This window comes from Arachis hypogaea, chromosome 19, assembly GCF_003086295.3.
Source record: "Arachis hypogaea cultivar Tifrunner chromosome 19, arahy.Tifrunner.gnm2.J5K5, whole genome shotgun sequence".
Classification (NCBI taxonomy): domain Eukaryota; kingdom Viridiplantae; phylum Streptophyta; class Magnoliopsida; order Fabales; family Fabaceae; genus Arachis; species Arachis hypogaea.
Window position 1 is genome coordinate 11,031,039 of NC_092054.1, and position 8,760 is coordinate 11,039,798.

An 8,760-nucleotide genomic window follows, 5' to 3' on the forward strand; every position below is an offset into this window, starting at 1 on the left:
ATAATACATGAACCATATCTGATCATAATACCTAAACTACCATCCACGTCGAAGGCTTGCATCGATGATTGCTTTCTCACGGTTGCAGCTTTTTCACGAGTTCTAGCTGTATGCATCTTCCAATTTTGGTTTCTGTACTACACGTGAATGAAGAAAGCAATTTTAGAGTTTAGGATAAATCATTTGATTTGGGACAAAATCAATTTCAATTAGGTTTATTTCCAACTAGACTAATAACTTATTTAATTACAAATTCTAACTCAAATAAAACCTATCTTGCCAGCAAAAACGGGTGTCCAGCTCAGCATCGTCCTCGCCGGAGTTGTGGTCCGGCAAGCACGAGGACACGCTTGGCAATTTTTTAAATCATTCAGGTATTATTTTGTCAATAACAATAGTCAGGTACCAAAATGTCAGCGTTTGAATCTTTCAGGTACTGATTTGATTATTACCTCTTTTATTATCATGAATTTTAACCCATTGAATCATGAATTTTTTCAATTTTTAATGTGCAATACAAAAATTTTTAAAAGATTACATACCAATAATATTAACTCATCCAACTAATAAAATATACTTGCAGCTAAAATTTATGTATTATATACAAAAATATTTACTATTTATATGAATAAATTTATGTTATATACAAAATTTTTGTGTTATATCAATAAATTTTTTTATTCTTTAACTAAAATTTATGTACGATAGAAAACATGAAAAAAAAGAAGTGATAACGCATGTGCGCTTTTTTTTTTCCGCTGGACTAGCACCAATTTAATTAAAATTGTTTATAAAACGCTTATATATGTAGCATCACTAAAATAAAAATATTAATACATGATTAATCATTTTTCATAACTATATTCAATAAAAAAATTCACTTTCCACTAAAACTTCACCTACTATATATATTTATGTAAGAAAAATATTAGAAAATTATCAAAATGTATTATTTTTTATTATTAATTAATTATTAATATTTAAAAGTGTAAGTTAAAATATATTATTAAAATACTAAATTAAAAAGATTGAATTGATGATTACAAATAATGACCAAATAAATTTTTTTTTTCGTAATATCAATGATAAGGAAATTAACCTAATAAATTTCTTCTAATATATACTTATATACACTTAACTCTTGGCTTTTTATATTGGCCAAGAAAGTATGCATCTTTGCATTATGATCCCTTTAATGTAGCTACCATGCATTTATATTGTTATTATTTTATATATATAAGGGTATCCGATCACTACATTTCATACAATTTTTTCTTTTGTATCTTTAATTTTTGTTTTCTTTTTCTTCTTTTCTAATTTGCCTGGCCAATGATTGAGCAGATGACTAACCCAAACGCTCATTTTTCTTTAGTTTTTCTTGCTTTTCTCTTATCTTGTCAAGTCTTTAGTGATGAACATTCCGAAGGTGAGTTTACTCTACTTTCTAAATTCTCCTAAATCATTTATATTTTTCATGATCACATGCCTTTTTTCTTATCTTGGAAAAAACTTTATTTTTTAAAAATCAATTAAAAAGTTTAGTTTTAACCACAACTACAATCTTAACACCTTTTTTTCTTTATTTTTATTTTATCTATTAGAGAAAAGAATTGGAACACATAATAATATGGTGCTTGATGAATTAGAAGGTTCAACAAGTGTTGGCTCCCATGACTTTCAATCTCGGATTCCTAAAATTAAAACAAATTACAATAATGCTACTCATTCATTTAGATATTATCCTACTGCAAATCATGCTCCTCCTCCTCCTCCTCCTCGCCGTCGACGTCGCGATCGTGCTCCCAATGCCATCCGCCGACACCGCCTCCGTCCCCGTCCACTTCCGGAGATAGATCCATTATTTCCATGGATACCTCAACCCAAGGCTTTGCCACCTCTGCCAAGGCCTCCATCTATGCCTTCTCATCATCATGAGTAAGATGCGTCCACTTATTTATTAGTGAAAAATGGATAAATAGATCGTTAACTTTTTTATCCGTAAATATTTAAATTTTTAAAAATTTAAAAATACATTTAAGTATATGATTCTTTTAAAGTTTGGACATATAGATTTTTTATATTCACTTGAGTCTGTCAAACCTAATGAAAAAATTAAACGTGACTCCTGTTATATTTGACCTGATTGATATGGATGCACATGTGAAAGAGTTTTTAAAATAGAATAAATTAAACCCAGAAATCGATGCGTCCAGATTTTGAAGAAATTACAAACTTGAATGTATTTTTAAATTTTCAGAGATTTAAATATCCACAGACTCAAAAATTAGGGATCGATTTATCTTTTTCTCTTTATTAGGATTAACATTTTACTCGAATGATCAAAGAAGTTCTGTTTAGTAGCACTACTAAGTTAATCAATAGTTCAATACACTTTTATGCTTATGTTTGAGTTGCATTTTAAACATTTTTTAGTTTAATTTTAATTCATTTATAGAATAACATCTGTTCTTTTGAATTATTGTTCATGCGATCATTGTAAAAAGATTTTTTATTGACATGATATTGTAATTGAATACATGTATAAAATTATTTTGTATTGATAATATATTAAAATTATTTTTTTAAAAATTATTTAAACATTGTTTTAGTTAGAAGACTGCTGAAGACGTCTTCTTATTAAAATATTAGATAAACCAATTTAGGTTAATCAAGTAATTAACTTATTTGTCCACTTAAGAAAATGTTAGAAATTTAAACTTTGACTTGTGTATGCAACAATCCATTATCCAGTAACAAAAACTCTTAAATAGAGTTGATATTCGCTATAAATTAATCATCTATCAGATTGAGAATGTCGTGAAAAACAAAAAATATTAAATAAAGTATAGACTCAAATGATAACGTCGTTCAAGAGAAAAAAGAGGTAAAGTAATGACAACAACCAACAAAATCGATAATACTAGAAGAAAAAAATAGAGAAAACAATCGATAATAGTAAAGATTTTTTGCATGATAATTACTAACGTACTTTTAATATGGTGCCTAATTATCAAAAAGATAAATAAATAATATTTAATAAATTTTAAATATTTAATTTTTTACGTAAAAAAATAAGTTAGACAAATTAAATACTATAAAATTAGTTTTTTTTTTTGCATAAACGAATAAAAAAGAAAATAGGTTCAAAATAACTCCAGCCAAGCGACTATGGCAAGAGAGGAGAGATCTATATATAATAGAGATGGCCTGGGAAAATAAGCCAAAGAAAAATATATAGAATAATGATAGGCTTAAAGTGTGAAAATCTTAATATTCATTCATAGTTATTAAAATTGAACTAATAATTAGTTCAGCACTAGTTTATTATTGTGAATTATAATTTTGCGGAATATATTTTTTAAATAGACTCGTTAGTTTTTGGGCTTTTTAAATAAACCAAATTCAAACTTAAAAAGACTATAATAGATAACAATATTAGGATTGGGCTATATATTTATAATATGATTGAGTTAAGTTTGTCTACGGTTATATTCGGTTCGACTCAGTCTATTTTCACTCTTGTTATGATTTAGGATTTAAAATTTAGAGTTTAGAATTTAAAAAGTTATTTTGTTACAATCCTATAACCAATTTTTGTTAAAAGAGATGATAATATGAAAAAAATAAAATAGAGCATAAAAAATTAATTTACATAAAAGAGCCGAGTCACTTTTTTTTTTTTTTTTTGTTAATGGATTAAACAACTTTTAATTTTAGAAATTTTTCATTCACGCATATCACACTCACACACAATACAGATTTTATCACACCCAACTATAACTGTAAATCAAACTTGGAATATAACTATATGTGGTCAACAAATAAGTCATCAGTACAAAATTTCTACCACAGAACCGAATAGGGGTGGCAATGAGTAGGGTAGGGTAGGGTTTGAACCCAACCCTAACCCTACCCGTACTCAATCCGCGGGTATCCAACCCTACCTGCGGGTTGACAAAAATGGAGGCCACTGGATTGTTAAAAATTGTATTTATATCTCATTAAATGAGAAATATATTTTATAAAGATAAATGAGTAAAGTTTATAAATTTATAAATTTGGTTCAGTGGCCAAAAGATTTTTGCACATGCTTAAGGTTCTTGGTTCAACTCTCATATATAACATTTTTAATCATATATAACATATATTATGGGGGTGCGGATAGAGCGGGTGGGGTTGAACTCAACCCGCATCCTATCCGCTCCGCGCCCAACTCTATCCGCAGCGGATTGGGTTGGTAATCCTATCCGATTGGGTTGGATACCCGCAAATAGGGTCCATGCTGCCAGGCCTAGAACCGAGTCTCTTTGAATAGTTTTGATAAGGGGGCCAAGTCAAATTTAAAGAAAAAAACGAAAGAAAATCCAATATACAAACCTTAAAAAACTGTCACAATAAACTTTTTTTTTAATTTTCAAAGCAACAGTATCTTCAATACAAACCTTAAAAGGGTGTTAATAAAAAAAATTAGAAAGGCCGTACAAAATATATATTCATTGGAGATTGGACAATGCCAATACGTATTGTGAATTTGTGGCTTTCATTTTTCAAAAGCCAATGTCAAATAAAAAAATAAAATATATAAGAAAATGTTATTATATATTGCCGTGTAGCATTTCAGGACATCCAATAGTGCTCACATTAATTTTTTATGCTTTGAGGACCATAGTAGCCATTATATTAATTAAGGGGTTTTTCCCCATGCCATGTAAGGATTGAATTGAATTGAATTTCATTTAAAAAAAATGTTAACAAGTGATAATAAAATTAATAAAAAATTATGGTGGTAATCTTTTTTAAAGAAGATAATATGAAGAGAAATGTAAATTTTAATTTTTTTTTTCATATCTTTCAAAAAGCTTTGTACAGTATTCTTTTTTTTTTTTTTACAATACATAAATTCCAATTATGTATCAAAATAAATGTAACAATCATAAAAGATTGAAAGAAAGAAGTTTACAAATTAGATATCACAATGTGAAATTACTAATAGTTCTCAATTATATATTATGTCATAGACTGATTTTGATTTGCACACAATTCAAATGCTTTATTGTTACAGTTATATATTCTTCTAAATTCTAATACTAATAAAAGAAAAAAATATTATATATTCTTCTAGTATATATACTTAACTCTTGGCTTTTTGTATTGGTTAAGGGAGCATGCATCTTTGCATTATGATCCCTTGTATGTAGCTACCATTTATAATTTTATTTTATTAAATATTCTAAACCTGAATATATATGTATAATTAAGAAGGGTGTTAGATAAAATAATTTATACTTTTTTCCATTGCCTCCTTTACATTATTCTTTTTATTTTCTATATATATATATATATATATATATTCTCTTCTTTCTTTTTAGTTGCACCTGCATGCTGATGAGTAGTCATATGATGACTAATTCAAAAGCCTATCTTTCTTTTCTTATTTTTGCTTCTCTCTTATCTTCTCATGTCTTGACTCATGAATTATCCGAGGGTGAGTTTTCCCTTTGCTTCTTTAATTTCACCTACATGATATAATTCTCATTTTTTAATTAATTAGCACATACATATATTAAAAATATTATGTACACATACAAATTTAACCATCAAATCAGTCATCATATATTTATGTATAAATATATAATATTCAATTTATTTTTAATATATATTTTATATCTATATTCGGTTCAAAAAAATTATATGTTAATATTCCTTCATATATAGCATATATATAATTACACATGTATAGTTTTAATTCCTTCTCAGCATAATACTTTCTCAATTTGCTCATAATTGGAAATTTTTTATCAAAAAATACTTTTATTTATAATAATATAGGGTATTGGTAATCTAAATTGGTCCCTTCTATCGAACAAAATAATTTTTAATTGAAAATTTAATAATTAGAAAATGAATAATAAAGAAAATCAATAACTTCTTATAAGATAATTGAAACGATTTTATTAACTTCACATGCTGACATGCATATTATTATTATTATCCAATTATGTATGCTCCCTTCATTTATTAATCCTTCCTGAATAATAAAATTCCCATTTTCATGCTCATGTAGTCATGTATGTTTAATTATTTTGAAAGCAACTTTATTCTTTAACATTAGGTATAATTTTTTTAAACATTGCTACAATCTTAACTTTTTTATTTTCTTATTGTCTTATTTATCCATTAGAGAAAATAATTTCAATACATAATATTACATTTTATGAATTAGAAAATTCAACAGGTAGTTATAGTGGTTACCATTCCAAGGATTTTCAATGGACTATGCTTTCTGAGTTACCTAAAGCTAAAAAGGATCAATATACTACTTATTCACTTGGCTATTTTCTCAGTCAAAAGCGTCCTAAACGTCGTCGTATTAATCCTCCTCCTCCTCCTCGTCGCTCTCCTCTCCAACATCCTCATTCTCCTTCACATGCAGGTCGTCCACTTGATCCTACGCCTATGCCACCTCTACCTACACCTCCACCAATATCCGATCTTAACCATTAGATGATTTTATATATAGCGAGTTCTACAGTGTAGGATCATATTTTTTTCTACAAGTATAAAAAACAAATGTAACAAAAATATGAACTTCTCTCCGACAATTTATTAAAAAATGTTGATGATCTAGTAAGTACTAAGTGTCTTGTGAAAAAAATAAATTCTGTCATTTATAGAGACATACAATATATAACAGTAGTTATTATTAGAAAATAAAATCATTATTAAGCTTGTGGTTAGATTAAGTTGGTTAATTAATTTTAATTTAAAAAATAAAAAACAATATTTATATATAATATGTAATTAGACTGGGCCTAAACAAGACTATACTATTGAAAGCTAAGGCAGGGCAATAACAATGTTTTATTTTAATTATCTTTTCTGGACTAAAGCATTGTGTCTTCGCTTCTACTTTTTTTAGTCTCGAAATTTTTATAACTAGTAAAAATAATTTAAATTGGGATTTAGCTAAAAAGTATTGTTAAAATACTTGTTAAGGAAGTAAAATATATTTCTTTCATTAAAAAAGTTATAGAACAAAAAATATTTTATCAATTATTTTTTAACATTTTTAACAAGTTTCTTAACATAGGACCTTTTAACTTATTGGTCTTACATGCACTTTTGGAAAAAAATAATTATAATTAGAAAGTTGTTGTAAAACAACTAAATAAATAAGGAAGATGTAAATATAAAATAAAATATGTAAATAGAAGACTCTAACATTAATATAATTAGCTTAATAATAATTTATATATATACATTAATATTATATGTTGTAATATGTATATATATGTAAAGATAGAAAGAAGTATTAAAAGTAAAGAGAGAGAGAATTGCATTTGTTTTATTACTGTAAAGAGAGAGAGAGAAATGGAAATATTTGTAATTGTGTGCTTGTATTTCTCTCAGAGGCAAAGGCCTCTATTTATACATATATTGGGAGCTTAATTTCAACATACATTTAATGTCATTCCTTCTTTGAAAATGTGAGTTTTACATGGGAATGGGCATCCACGTTGTTCGTTCTTATCACAACACTCCCCCTTGGATGCCCATTTAGGATTGTTGCCTCATTAAAATCTTACTGAAGGAAAACCTATGGGAAAAACCTTAGTGAAGGAAAAAGAGTACAATATCCTTTGTGATGGGGACTGCCTCATTAAAAACCTTGTCAAGAAAAACCCAATGGAAAAAAACCTGACCAAGGAAAAAAGAGTACAATCTCCCCCTCTTGCCGACATCATTTAATGTCTCGAAATCAGTGTGTAACGACCCAATTTTCAGTACGCCTAGGACATACCAGAAACTGAGTGCTACCAATTTGTCATCCTAATTATTATCTATTATTTATCATATGAGCCTGATTCGTTGTTAAAAGCGTAGTTAGTTAGCGAGGTACTTTTTTTTTGAAAACGTTTGAATTAATAAACAGAATCATTTATAATCAATTCACAAATAATAACAGATAAAACAGTTATAAGCAACCACACATAAATACATCACAAGCAGCTAACAACATTTAGTGATCCAGCCTTTATTAGAGTATAGACTTTTAGTTAGAACACCCCTAGATATAGCTAGATAATAACTATATACATATATATACATACAACATCCCAGGTCCTGACCTGTTCAAGAGGTCCCTAAGCTGGCACCTAGGCTAGCCTAGACTCTATACTTGCCTAGTCCCTCTAAACTACTAAAGCGAGGGAAAGTGCGTTCTAAGTCTTCAAAACTCAAGTCAGGTGGAACGTCACCAAAAGATGGAACATCATCTACTATTCCTCTGCACGATCAGACGTTGCCATATGATGTCTCTCTGGTACCTCATCAGGTAGCCACACAACAAGAGTCTCGTACACAGGATTTAGGCTAAAGTGCGCATACGAACGGGGTGCAGACATTGGCTGGTCTCATAGTATATACATATAAACAGATAAAGAGATTCACCCTAGACTCGGAAGACTATCTAGAGCGGAATCCTCTTTGCGAAACGGTCATCAGTAGATTACGGAAGGGTACTCCTGCTTCCATCTGAAGGGGGAAGGGAGAGAGAAGGGGTAAGAACTGGGGAGTTCTTAGTAGGGCCGGGGTTATTAGTTACGTTCATTAATTCCGTGTTGTTTAGCAGATAAATAGCAGAATACCGAGAAGCAATAGACAGAAGAAACAGATAAATAGAGAAAATAAAGAAAACAGAAAGTAAAACACAAACAAAAGAATACAAGAAAACAAAACACAGACACAGAGAATAGAATG

The 8,760-nt window shown here is 28.6% G+C and overlaps 2 long non-coding RNA genes across 2 annotated transcripts; both read left to right on the plus strand.

Moving 5' to 3' along the window:
* Nucleotides 1-1,188: 1,188 nt before the first annotated feature.
* LOC112777236 (uncharacterized) lies at nucleotides 1,189-2,589 on the plus strand. The gene is made up of 2 exons (XR_011877427.1): nucleotides 1,189-1,426; nucleotides 1,602-2,589. It is a non-coding gene; the product is annotated as an uncharacterized lncRNA (long non-coding RNA).
* Nucleotides 2,590-5,172: 2,583 nt separating this feature from the next.
* Nucleotides 5,173-6,631, plus strand: LOC112777284 (uncharacterized). The gene is made up of 2 exons (XR_003190366.2): nucleotides 5,173-5,485; nucleotides 6,236-6,631. It is a non-coding gene; the product is annotated as an uncharacterized lncRNA (long non-coding RNA).
* The last annotated feature ends 2,129 nt before the right edge of the window (nucleotides 6,632-8,760 follow it).